Source organism: Camellia sinensis, chromosome 2, assembly GCF_055761805.1.
Source record: "Camellia sinensis isolate YWXY chromosome 2, ASM5576180v1, whole genome shotgun sequence".
In the NCBI taxonomy this organism is placed as follows: Eukaryota; Viridiplantae; Streptophyta; class Magnoliopsida; order Ericales; family Theaceae; genus Camellia; species Camellia sinensis.
This window is the reverse complement of record NC_138962.1, coordinates 89,345,004-89,359,041: the sequence shown is the minus strand read 5'-3', so window position 1 is coordinate 89,359,041 and position 14,038 is coordinate 89,345,004. Positions and strand designations below refer to the sequence as shown.

The window sequence follows — 14,038 nt, the reverse complement described above, 5'->3', positions numbered from 1 at the left end:
GAGTCCGGATCCTCTCCTTGAGGAGGGTCCTTCATTCCCTGCTTGCAACGGCTCAGATGAGCCGTTGGTCATCCAACGGCTGAGATTATAAAAAAAAAAAAATCAAAAATGAAATTTTGGACATCTCCCGCCCAAGACAAAACACACAGCTCTCAACGCCCAAAACACAGCTCACACAGCCTACACTCACCCATTCCCTCCGTCGAACCCACCCTCACCGACGACCCAATACCGGCGGCGACCCACTATCGACGTCGTTGCAAATCCGACGACGGTAACCCAGTCTCAAATCCGGACTCATGCAACACACCCACCGAGCCATCACACTGTTCTGCAAAATCGATAATAATTATAAGCCGATCTTTGTCACCATTATAATCGAGAAATCGTAGCCATAGATTCCTAATCCTGTCTCTATATATATATAGGTGTATGAGTGACCATTGATCTCTCTTGCTCCTCTTCTCTGTTTTTAGACCAAGAACTCTGCAAAAGGGTTTTGTGGAAAGGTGAGTTGTGGATAGAAGATTTATGTCGGCAGAGTCTGAATCGGCGTTGATTGGGGCTCAGTTGAAGCTCTAGATTTCATTCACTTCTGTGTTCTTCGCTTTGTGCTTGCAACAACTCTGCTGTCTTTACCAGCAGAGAACCAATCTCTGTTCCCAACTGTTTCGATGCGTTTGAGGCCAAAGAGGTACAATTTTTTTTTAAACCCTTTTTTTTTTTTGCATATGTTTCAAGCTTTTGTGTGTTTTTTGATGGTTTTGTGGACTGATCTGAACTGGGTTTTTGTGTTTGTGATTTGCAGGACTTGTTCTGGAGTAGAGTGTTTTGGGGGTTTTCACATAAAACGAAGAGAATCCGAATAATCTGTTACGATCCGTATGCAACAGATTCGCTGTTTATGGATGATTTTGGACATCTGTTTGATGATTTTGGGAGTCTTGATGATCTTCAAATCTTTGGGTTTGAAGAGAATGAACCAAGTGATCTTCCTGATTTTGATTTTGAGCTTGGAAATGAAGAGTTTGCTTGGATGGATGGACCCCTCAATATAGCATGCCTATAAGTTTTGCAGCTAATAGAAATGAGTGTTGGTATTATGATTATATTATATAGTTTTAGGGAGAGAAATGCACATATCAAGAACATTTGATTAAGTTCTTGAGAGTGGTTTTGTTTATTTGTTTGTTTGTTTGTTTATTAATATAGAAAGAGATGAGTGAGCTTGATTCATTTGATTTTTCATGTGCTATTAAAACAAATTCTTTAATATTAATATAATTCTGGTTCTGCTGGTATGCTTCTGATCTGGTATGAATTCTGGTAAATTCTAATTCTGGTTCTGGTTCTGTAGATGGACATGGTTTTGCAATGGTTCTGCAATGGTTACAGTTTATCTATATTTTGCAATGGTTTTGCAATGGTTACAGATTATGTCCAGTTTTGTGATCAAATTTTGTGCCCATAGAGAATTGGAATTAAAAATCTGGAAACTTGGTTGCTGGTTGTGTTATTCAGATGCTGCTAACCATTCACAAATTAAACCAGAAAGCAAGCAAAAGGCCATTTTGATTAATAATAATAAAAATAAAAAATAAAAAAAAGTAATTACAAGAGTAACACATTCTCATACTCTCTGTGTTCAACTACATATAATCCAAAAATATACAGAACTTGATTAATCATTTTGTCCATTTTGATTAGTGATCAAGGAGAATTAGAAGAAAAAATATACACTGCCAATTGATCCAATTGATTGTTCGAACCACTCACAACAGAGGAAGGAAAAAGAAAAAAAAAAACAAAAAAAAAACAAAACAAAAAAAGTGGGTTTATTTTCTTTTGCTCTGTTTTTCCTTGTTTCTTTGGTTTTTTTTTACTTTTCCCCTTCCAAATTCTCAGCAAGAAAGTGGAACATCACACTCACATATTCTACAAGAAAATCATTTGCAGAATATCAAGAAAAGCTAAAACAATGTATCAATAGAAACTAACAAAAATTGAACACACAACCACCTTAACTAGCACTGGTGCAACAAGAATTGAACAGTCATATATGTTGCAACAAGAATTCAGCATTTATAAACAACAAATTCAGTACAATTTCAGTGTGAATACAAGCTATAACACACATTTCAGCCCAATTTCAGCAACTATAAACAAAAAACAATTTCAGCAAACATTTAACCCTCATACATGTTCACACAAAAATAAGAACAAATTCAAGCTCTTTTATGTTCGCAACAGATGCACAGCAGCAGCAACAGATGGACAGTAGTTTCAGACAGTGTTCAACCCCATTTCTGCCCGCGACATCTCGGCCTTTGCAAAGACAGTGTTCAACACTCTCGCCTTTCAGACCCGTGGAGAAGGGCTGCAACGGCTGAGATCAGCAGTTTCAGACAGTGTTCAAGCTCTTTTATCTCTGCACCCATTTCAGCAGCAAGAAAGACTCCCCAATAAGGACAGAGAGAATGAGGGCAAAGCAATGGGTTAGGTTTGGGGAGTGGGTCGCAGTCGAGAGGGTCGCCGGTGAGACGGGTTCAATGAGGTGTAGGAGACGAGCGTGAAAGCTGTGTGTTTGCGAAGCAGATAGATAAAAGATTCACCTCGATCGGTTAGGTTGGGTTTCACGAGTGGGTCGTCGGCGTTGGGAGTGGGTCGCCGTCAAGCTTGGGTTTCCGTTGGGAGTAGGTCGCTGGTGAAGGTGGGTTCTGTGGAGGAGAAGAAGTGCGTGTATAACCTATACAGCTTTGGGTTTGGCTGAGTTTGTTTGGGCGGGAATGTTTGAAATTTCATTTTTTTTTTTTAATCTGAACCGTTGGATGTCCAACGGCTCATCTGAGCCGTTGCCAGTAGGGAATGAAGGAGAGTGCCTCAAGGAGAGGATCCGGACTCTGCTCTCTCGTCTTGAAGATGAATAATTTGTAATATGTACCGAGTCCGGATCCACTCCAGCCAACCTCTCCAGCCATTCCTCCTGTCAATGGCCAAGATTTGGCCACGTCACTTTGGCTGAAGAGGACGGCTTAGATCAAGTTTCGTTAAAAAAAAAAAAAAAAAATTCAACACAGCAATAGAGTTTCCCTCTGTCCAACTCTCATCTCTCTCTCTCTCTCCTAAACTCTCCTCTCTCTTTACAGGAGCACTGTCGATGCCAATGCCAATGCCGTGCCGATTCCGATGCCAAACTACCATCACCAAGCAGAAGTTTATTGCTTCTCCCTACCATTCTTGCTTCTCTTTCCGACGTGGTAAAAACGATTTGCAGCAATGGAACAAATCTAGATTCAAATTTGAATCGAAGGTCAATCAGATATCAATTGAAGCTCAACCCAATCAGTTTAGAGCTCAATTGATGCTCAACCAATTCAGAGATGGGTTCAATGATATAGGTTTCCATGTTCATGGTTCAACGATTTGGGTTTCATGATCTGGGTTTCATGATTTGGTTCAAAGTGACGTGGCCAAATCTTGGCCATTGACAGGAGGAATGACTGGAGAGGATCCGGAATAGTATGTACCTGGTTCACTTTGTTTCTTATATTTTTTTTTTTTGGCATTGGTTCATTTGTCACATCATTACATATGGGGACCTACACAGCAGTATACGGATCAAACACAACAGTATACAGATCAAACCTGCCAAACATTGTCGACAATTGTTTATATGTTATTAATTTACCATATTACATTTATGGTAAGATATTATTTATTTATTTTAATTACTTATTAATTATTTTAATACAAGAAAATCAATTATACATGGAAGTGATATAAAACAGTAATAATAATAATAAAAAAGCTGAAATACTCCATTTTTGTACATTATTTTGGTGTCATATTTGCATATAAATGTGGAGAAATCATAAAAAAAAATCATCACCTTTATTCTTTTCTTTTCTTTTTTTAGTTTCTGTATATTTGTAAAAGTTATATTGAAATATAAATAAATACAATAAACTACATAAAAGTACCTGGGCCACTTGTTCAAGTCTATGCCTCTGAAGCTTTTGCTTTGACGTGTGGAAGATATGTATAAAGTACCTGGGCCACTTGTTTGTTTGGTTTTTTTGGACCTAGTCCTTGGACTTACACGTCGTCATTCGGAAAAATTCTACTAATACTGAAAAATTGTTAAAGAAAATTATCGTGAAATTGAATTTAAACTATACATTGATATTTTAAAAAAATTTAAATGTATTATTAGAGCTGAAATATTTACAAGCCTAGCAACGGATCCACGACGTACATTGTATTTTTTTTAAAACTTTATTTCAAGTGATAATAAGGTCTCGTTTGACAACAGACTGATTTAGTCAAAAAGTTAAAAATTCATATCAAAAAGTCAAAAATTTTCTTTTCTATCTACTTTTTGCACATCTTTTCGTAAAAAGTTAAAAAGTCATCCCAAACATACTAATTTTTTTAGTTCATATTTTAGCCAAATAGCCAAAAAATTACTAAATTAGTCTGTTCTCAAAACGAGGCCTAAGTTAAAAAGAAAAGGAGAATTAAAAAATTGCATATAGAATTTTCATAGTAAAAATCATATAAAATGATGTGTTTGTGTGACATTGTTGCCAATCTAAGACACAATTATAGTTGTTTTGTATTTGAACCCAAAAGGATCACAAAAAATCACATTACTCTATGGCCCCATTTGTTTTCAGAGGTAAAATGGAAGGGATTCATAGTGAGGGGATTAAGTAAAATTGTGTTTGTTTTGATGATAGTTGTTAGTGTAGGAATTGTTAAATTATTTTTATATAAAATGATAAAACAAATAAAAAAATATAAAAAATTAAACATTAATATTTAAAAAAAATTTCCAATATATAAAAAATAAAAAAAATAAAAAATTTTCTAATTCCCTCATTATTTTTCTAATACCACCTCTACCTCCTCACTATCGATCCCTCTTCCAAAGCCTTTACTAATACTAAGGGATTAAGGGTGTGTTTGTTTTGAAGGATTAGGGGTGGGATTGGATTATTAGTCCCACCGGACTAATAGTCCATTGTTTATTTCATTTTTTTTGCTCCGGACTAATAGTCCCCCCGAACTATTAGTCCCATAAATATGGGACTGTCCTATCCCATGGGGGAGGGTGGGATAGAAACCATGGGATTGGTATCCTATGAGATTATTTTGTGAAGTGTCCATTTTACCCTCCATGCTAAAATAGTCTTTTGAACATTTATAAATTATTTTTTTAGTATTGTTAATTTAAAATTATATATTAAATAAAAAATTTTAATTATAAATTATAAATTAAATTTAATTAAAAATAATAAATTATAAATTATGGCCTTATAAATTAAATTTTTTTAGTGTTGTTAAAAAATTAAATTTACATATTAAATTAAATTATTTTTTTAGTGTTGTTAATTTAAAATTATATATTAAATAAAAAATATAAATTATAAATTAAATTTATTTAAAAATAATAAATTATAAATTATGGCCTTATAAATTAAATTTTTTTAGTGTTGTTGAAAATTTAATTTATATATTAAATAAAATTATTTTTTATATTAAATAAAATTATTTTTTATTGTTGTTAATTTAAAATTATATATTAAATAAAATATATAAATTATAAATTATAAATTTAATTTAATTGAAAATAATAAATTAAAATAATTAAAATATTGTGCAAAAAATAAAACAAAACAAATTTTTATTTAATCTAGTTAAAAATAATTAAAATATTAAAGCTATGTTTAATATTGCTATTATTTAGTAAATAATTGAAAAGGATAAAATAGTCATTTGAGCATTTATCCTTCTCCATAATATCTCAAATAAACATTGGATAATTAAAAATAGTTCAATCCAGACATTTAATCCCATGACTAAACAAACATAGGATACAAATTTAGTTCAATCAAATAGTCCTGGGACAATGTATCCCAAGACTAATAGTCTGATAGATTACAATCCCCCTTATCCAATCCGTCCAAACAAACGTACCCTAAGAGTCCCATCCCCATCTCTCAAACAAACACCCCATATAGTAGTCCCACTTCACCATCAATCCCAATCCCCTCCCTATAATCCCAAACAAACGGGACCTTTATTTTTTTTATCAACAGGATTAGGATCCACTTTGACTTTTTCGGGGCTCAAAACGAACTTTTAACATGGGCCTTTCATACATATTTTTTTTAAAATAATTATGTGCCTAATTTTTTTTTGGTATTTGATAGTACTCGTAAAAAAATTACTTTTAATATATATATATATATATATATATATATATATTAAAATTTGAGCAAAATATACATTAAAGTTTACAATTGTAACAACCCTCATACTGTTTACCGATTAATGACTGATTGATTACTGATAAACATTGATTACCGTTAAAACTGAACTGATCGTGACTGATAATTGGACTGGTAAAAGTACTGAACTGACTGACTAAAATTGGAAACCGAATTGATTGAGTATATGTTAGCTGAATTGCATTCTATCTGTTTGACTGTATGGTTATCTGTTCATGCTTATATGTTTAAACTGCTAATTGAAGGCCTTATCGGCGGCCGAACTGGGAATTGATTAATGTTTTATGACCCTTGTAATTAATGTGATTTTATGGTGTATTTACCTGAAAACTGATTGGGTATGATTAAATTAGATTAAAATGAGTTAATCACATGAATTGGACTTATTTACCAAACTAGCCTTGTAGTGGGCCACTACCTCAAACCTTTTGAGGCTTATTACACTTAATGCATTTGATTAAAACCAACATTTCATCAGCCTTTGTGTTGCCTCTAACCGACCAAGAAGAGAGTTAGAGAGAGAGGGAATTGTTCTTGTTGATTTAGCTTGAGAATCTTGAAGAATTGAAGGAGTTTTGTACAATTGAGCTTCCCTATCCTAAATACAAGACTTAAGGTAGCTCCATTGTCTTCTTGTTCATGTTTTGAGTGGATTCTTGCATGGTTCATGTCATATTGATGGAGTTTAGAGCCAATCATGGGTTAGATGTTGAATTGTAGCTTGATTGTTGCATGCATGTTGCCATTCTTGAGTTTTGAGGTTGTAAGTTCATGTTTCCTCACATGCATGTCCATAATTTTGTAGTGGTCCATGATTTCATCATGTTTTGGAAACAGTTAGCTCCTTAGAGCATCAAATTGAAGCTTTGAATTGGTTTGAATTCATGCATGTTTGCATGTTCATATTGTTCATGAGATTGGTTTGAATTGAGTTTGAATTAAACACCCTTGGGCTTTGATTTCTTAAAATTGAGCTTTGAAACATGTTATTCTATGTGTTTATAAGAGTTTTCCAGAAAATGAGCCCAGGAGGATCGGTTTTGAGTTGTTAACAACTTGGTTTTGAGCTTGGAGGTGCAATCTGGAATTTCCAGATTCTGCACTTCCGCTCGAGCGGGGGAAATGCCGCTCGAGCGTGGAATCCGAGCATCCAGCATCTCTCTGCACTGTTTTACAGTCCGCTCGAGCGGAGGATTAGGCGCTCGAGCGGAGTCTTGTCTCAAGCTCGAGCGGGCGTCGAGCGGAGATTTCGCCCATCCAGTACTTTTACAGTACGCTCGAGCGGGTAAGTTCACGCTCGAGCGTGTACCTTTGTTGCATGATCGCTCGAGCGGGGAAACTTGCGCTCGAGCGGGACTCTGTTTTTCTGAAAATGCTTTTAAATGTGCATCTTTGCATCCTCATCCCATTCTAGGCATTCGTAGGCCTAGTTTAAGACATCTTATTGAGGATATAGATGTAGAACACACCGAGGCATCTTAGGGATTAAGTTGTTATCTTTTCCAACTGTGTAGCTTAGTGTGTGTTCAACCTGTGAACTGTGTAGGGTTGGCGACTGGGGAGACACGCTCTAGCATACTGTAGCCCAAACTCTGTGAGTAACAATTGTGTAAAGATATGTTCAACTGATATCTTTTGAATACCGAACTGAACTGTTTACTGAACTGGTATTACTGAATGAATGTATGTCCTTTATTTCTGAACTGTACTGTGGCATCCTTAGTACCTACTGTTTACTGTTACTGTTACTGTTACAGAGATCTCTGTCGGTTCCCTCGTGGAGCCACTACTGTTTACTGACTGATGGCCATCATTACTGTTCGGTCTTTTAAGACCTACTGTTACTGTTATGCTAATGGATGTACCACATATGACTGTTTACTGTACTGAACAACTGAAATACTGATTGAATTGAACTGTTTTCATTACCGTAAGGACATTCATTCTAAACCTCTTTACGCATTATGTTATTCACTGGGCTTTAGCTCATTGCTCATATATATATGTAGGTGTACAGGCACCAGATCGGAGCTAGGAGCGTCAGGGTAACTCCAGTTTTGTCAAGCCAGCCTTTGTGCCTCACTGCGAGGTTCCGAGTTGCCATGCTATGGCTTGGGGGTGTTTTGTTTGTTTTCCCCCGCCTGTCTTCATACTGTCTGACTGTTCTGTATAGACTGAATGTTTACCGTACTGTTATCAAGGGATTAGGTCCCTGTACTGTGTGACTGTAAATTTTGTATAGACTGTACTGTTTGTATATGTATGAATGCATGAAAAATCTTTTTGGCATACAGACTGTCACAGCTCATTGGACATTGTTTAATCACTGTATTGGCTTCCGCCAGGCCCTGTACTCTGTTCTACTGTATTACTGTTAAGCAGGCCTTCGGTAATCTCGGATTACTGGCCGGTTACGGTGCTAAACCCATAGGGCCGGGTTTGGGTCGTGATAGAGTGGTATCAGAGTGATACTTACCACGAGTTATATCGCACACACGTGTCCAAATGAGCTATAGGGTGTCCTAGAGAAGTGATTAGGGCATCTCATGAGCATGATAAGTGTGTGGTTATGTTATGACTGAATACATACTAATGTGGTAAACTGTTAAACAAATGACTGCTTATGTTTAAAACTGTTATAACTGCTTATAGTGAAATGGACAACGCAAATGAACCTGAGTCCTCATCTACTGAGGCAAGAATGGAAAGAATGGAAAGAATGATGGAACTGATAACTGCTAGACTTGAGCAACAGAACCAACAGCCTCCTCCTCCTCCGGTTCAGCCGGAACCTAATGTGAATGTGAATGATGGGGATATAATTGCTCTGACCCAGAAGTTCAGCAAAATGAAACCGCCATCCTTTCAGGGAGGCCTTGAACCGTTAAAAGCTGAAGCTTGGGTTCTGGAAACAGAAAAATTATTCGAAGTGTTTCCGTGCTCAGAAGCGAACAAAGTATTGTTAGCTACCTTCACCCTACAAGAAGAGGCTAGAAGGTGGTGGATGTTGATCCGTGATACAAATGCTGTTATGACATGGGCTCAGTTCAAGGAGTCCTTCTTTGAAAAGTACTTCCCACAATGTGTCAGGGATAGGAAAGTAACTGAGTTTGAACAACTGAAACAGGGCACCACGTCGGTTGCCGAATACGAAACAAAATTTACTGAACTTGCCCGTTATGCACCGCATATGGTGGATACTGAGTATAAGAAGGCCAGAAAATTTGAAGGCGGCCTTAATGTTGCAATCCTTGATCGAATAAATGTCTTGAAACTACCGACTTTTGTGGGTGTTCTCGACCGGGCATTGATGGCCGAGTCGAACATTGCAGCAGTGAAACAATCTGAAACACCAATAACTGAATGGCATGGTAAAAGGCAGGGTTTTAAATTCAAGAAAGGCAAGCACAACCCGGCCAACAAGAAACAGAATACGGGGTCGACAACTAGCCCCAGCCAAGGGAGTGGGTTCATTCCACCCTGCTCTGTATGTGGCAACAAGCACAAGGGGGTTTGTCACAAATTATCTGGAGCTTGTTACAGGTGTGGCAAGGTGGGCCACATGGTTAAAGATTGTCCCTCTGCTCCGCAAGTTAATAGCAAGGCTACGCCAAGCACAGCAGCATCAACTGTAGCACCAAAGCCTAACCCTAAAGCTACCGGGAAAGAGCCTGTGAGGCAAGGCCGAGTGTTCGCACTAGTACCGGGAGATGTGCAGAATACCGAGACCGTTGTGTCAGGTATTCTCTCTATTTGTACACAAAATGCATATGTATTGATTGATTCGGGGTCTACACATTCTTATGTATCGCATGTATAGCGATCCCGGGTTTACCCTTGTTGTACAGTGATCCGGACATGTGTCCGTGGATGTTGGTTGTTGTTTATTATCGTGTTTGCATCCTTTGTACTTTGTATATTGAGTTATAGGATGTGTTGGGCAGGTTTGTTACAGGTTGGTTGTGTTTGGGAGCCTAGTGTTGCTGCCCAGATTTTTGGTCCTTCGCTCGAGCGAGGAGTTTGTCGCTCGAGCGAGAGTCGTGTTGCGCCTGGTTCTGGACCTGAGAGCTGTCTTTCTTGGCTCGAGCGAGCTTCCTTCGCTCGAGCGGTCTGGATTTTTCTTCGCTCGATCGAGAACTTCTTGGCTCGAGCGAGAGTTTTCTGTGTCTGGTCGCTCGAGCGACCAAGCCTTCGCTCGAGCGAGCGTGTTTTATATCAGCGGACAGCAGCGTCTAAAACATCACTTTTTCACTTTCTTTTTGATCCAAAACCCTTAATCCGAGCCCCTCTCTCTCTAAACTTGCACTCTCTCTAAGGTTTGATCTCCCTAGGGTGTGAATCTAGCCTAGGGCCTTTGTTAAAAAGATAGAGGGTGTTGAGAGTTTCGATTTAATCTGAAAAAGTTTGGATTTGGAGCAAGTTGATCTTGGAGTCTTCATCTCCTTTTGGGCTAAAACTTCAAGGTAGGGATATCCTACTCCTACCTATGGATTTTGTCTTTAAATTTTGGTATTTTGAGATGTTGGGCTTGGTTTGGTAATTTTGTGAAAGTTTGGGGCTTTTGTGTAATTTTACAAAAGTTGGGGTTTTATTCATAATAAACCTAGATGCATGTTTGGCATAGAAAAATGGAATGGTTGTTGAATCATTGATGAAAATGGGACCTAAGGGTTGAAATGTTAATTATGGGAATCGACCTAATTACATTGTTTAATTAATTGGGATAATTAATTGAGAAGAATGAAGAAATGAAATGTTGATTGAATATCCATTGTGCATTTATTTTCTGTTTAGAAATAACTGCTTTGGGCTATCGGTGGAGGATAGTCGTGATTGTTGTAGACAATGCATGATGATTAGGCAAACTGAAACTAATCAATGAAATGTGTCATGGAACTTGACGGTTGATTGAATACATTAATTGTATGTATTGGGTGATTGTATATAGAACCAATGTGTTTATATACGTTTTGTGTAGAGGAGGAGATAGGGGATGTACTCCGCAGTTTAGGGGAAGATAGGGGATGTACCTCTAAACCGGTTAGTGTTGGGAGAAGATAGGGGATGAACTCCGTAGACACAGCTCATATGCTTGTCTAAAGAAGTGAAGATAGAGCTTATATGCTTATCTTTGTGATGTGTGGATATAGCCTTTATGCTTATCTGTGGATATTGTGGTTATACATATCTGTTGAGAATGTGGATATAGCTTTTATGCTTATCTGAATGTGAGATATAGTTTTTATACATATCTGTGGAAATGATGATAGAGCTAGCATGCTTATCTGTTGAAAAAGGGAAAATGAAAGGTAACTTAGACTCATAAGTTGTATGACATAAATATGTGATTTATGTGGATGTATCAGTGTTGACCATCTATCAATTGCTAATATTTTAGTCATTGTCCATGGTTGGTTTAGTGTATTTCTACTGGGCTGTGGCTCACCCTATATGGGAATATCATTTTCAGGTGCAGGAAGCATGCCACCTCCAAGGACATAGCTGGGAGGCTAGTGGCGGACATACTTTTGTCGCTTAACTCTTGATGTATTACATGTAACTTCAAGCCTAGGGCTTAATGTGTAAACGAGTTAGTACTCTTTGTTGTAACCAAGTGTTAACTTGGAAAGTTGTAAGCCCGTAGGGCATTTTGTTATGATGTTAACATGTAATACTTATGTAATGGAACTCTAATGAATACAGGAATGTGGTTAGTTTATATGTAAATGCATGCCTTATTTGATGGGTTTAATGTTATTATTTTGAGGGCGTTACAACTTGGTATCAGAGCGAGGTTCGAATACTTTGGGTACGTGGGAAGTGATTAGTATCACAATGGGTTTGTCTCGCTTGATAGAGACTTAGATGTAGTACCATATGCTATGTGCTTATTTGATAACATGCTTATGTGACTATGTGGGTATGGGATTTAATTTCTGGGATGTTGATTGGATCCTTGAGTTTCGGGGAGTTTTGTTGGAAAAGCACTTGATCAATGCTGTTTCTAACCGGAACTCTAGTAACGTCTCGGGACTATCATTATCCGGAAATGAAATTCGTAAGTGCTTATGTGTTTATGTGCTTATGTGGAGTGAATTACAGTTGTCCATGCATTAGGACGTGAGTGTTTAGTTTCGGCACATTTATGAATGTGCTAACGTTCTGTGTTGCCTTTATTAGGATGTCAGGACGAGGAAGAGGAGCTAGGCGTGGTAGACCTGCGAGGCAGGAAGTACCGTCACCGGGTGAGATTCCGGCAGTGCAGGAGGGAGTTGGGCAGGCCACTGTGGCCGAGCCAGTGGGTCAGCAGGCTATGGGTGCCTTGGCCAGAGAGATAGCAGGAGCCTTGGGTATTCTTAGAGCTGGGAATCAGGCAGCCGAGACAGGGCCTTCTTTCTTGAAGAGGGAGTTCTTCCGGTCTAATCCTGATGAGTTTATTGGGGATCCGAAGGAGCCACTGAAGGCTGATGAGTGGCTAGAACAGATGAGTAAGACGTTCGAGATGCTTGGCATTGAGGACGGAGCACTGAAAGTGACCTTGGCATCCTTCCAGCTGAAGGGAGATGCGGGTCAATGGTGGAAGTACGAGAAGGCTCGTGTTGGTGGTACTTGGGAGGCGTTTATAAATGCTTTTCAGGAGAGGTTTTTGTCTGCAGCAGCTAGGGAGAAGCTGAGGGATCAGTTTAGCCGGCTTAAACAGCAGGGCTTGTCAGTGGCCGAGTTTGAGGCTACTTTTACCAGTCTGTCCAGGTTTGCACCGGAACTAGTGGCGTCTGAGGAACGCCGTTGCTATGAGTTTGAGCGGAAGTTGAGGCGGGGCCTCAAGTTAAGAGTTGGTGGGTCTTACATTCGAGAGTATAGACACCTAGTTGATGCTGCTGCTCATATGGAGATTATGATGCAGGGGGAGGAGGAAGAACAGAGGGGCTCCAAGAGGAGCCAGGATAGTCAGAGTGATGGCAGGAGACAGAAGGGTTATAACCCTCAGCAGTCTCAGGGTGCAGTCTCTAGATCGACCTTTCCAGTGCCGAGTGTAGGCTCGGGGAGAGGCAGTGAGGGGGAATTCACTTGTTACAAGTGTGGCCAGCTGGGTCACAAGGTTTCAGTTTGCCCGCAGAAGGGTGGGGGTCAGAAAGCTGCTTCTTCTTCAGCTAGACCGCAGAGTCAGAGTTTGGGCAGGGGGCAGCCCTTGACTTGTTATCAGTGTGGACAGCCTGGGCACCTGAAGAGGTTTTGCCCGCAGTTGAGTGCCACTTCGGGAGCGTCTGGTTCTAGGCAGACGCAGGGTTTTCAGCCAGCTCAGTCTGTGCAGGCCTCGAGGGCCAATCCGGGAGTTTCGTCATCCCAGTCTGTGCAGCAGTCTTTTGCTCCGAGAGGTGAGCAGGTAGACCAGGGGCCTACGGGGCGCGTGTTTGCTGTTACCGCGCAGGATGTAGTACCGGCTCCATCAGTAGTGAGAGGTACTTTTCTGTTTTGCAACTCAGTTGCTAGTGTGTTGATAGACACGGGTGCATCTCATTCTTTTGTATCTGCTGCATTTGCATCGGTTTTGGAATTGGAGTTAGCACAGTTAGCATCTCCTATTTGTGTGGTATCGCCTTTGGGTGGTGAGTTGATCCTGAAACAGGGTGTTAGAGGATGTGATATAGAGGTCGCCGACTATAGGCTTCCTTTTCCGTTTGTTGTCATGCCCATGAAGGGTTTTGATGTTATTTTGGGTATGGACTGGTTATCGTCATACCGGG

General features: G+C 39.0%; 1 long non-coding RNA gene across 1 annotated transcript; it reads left to right on the top strand.

Annotated features, from left to right (window-relative positions):
• Window positions 1-2: 2 nt before the first annotated feature.
• LOC145820182 (uncharacterized) lies at window positions 3-1,301 on the top strand. Its single transcript, XR_014361338.1, has 2 exons — window positions 3-694; window positions 809-1,301. It is a non-coding gene; the product is annotated as an uncharacterized LOC145820182 (long non-coding RNA).
• Window positions 1,302-14,038: the final 12,737 nt, after the last annotated feature.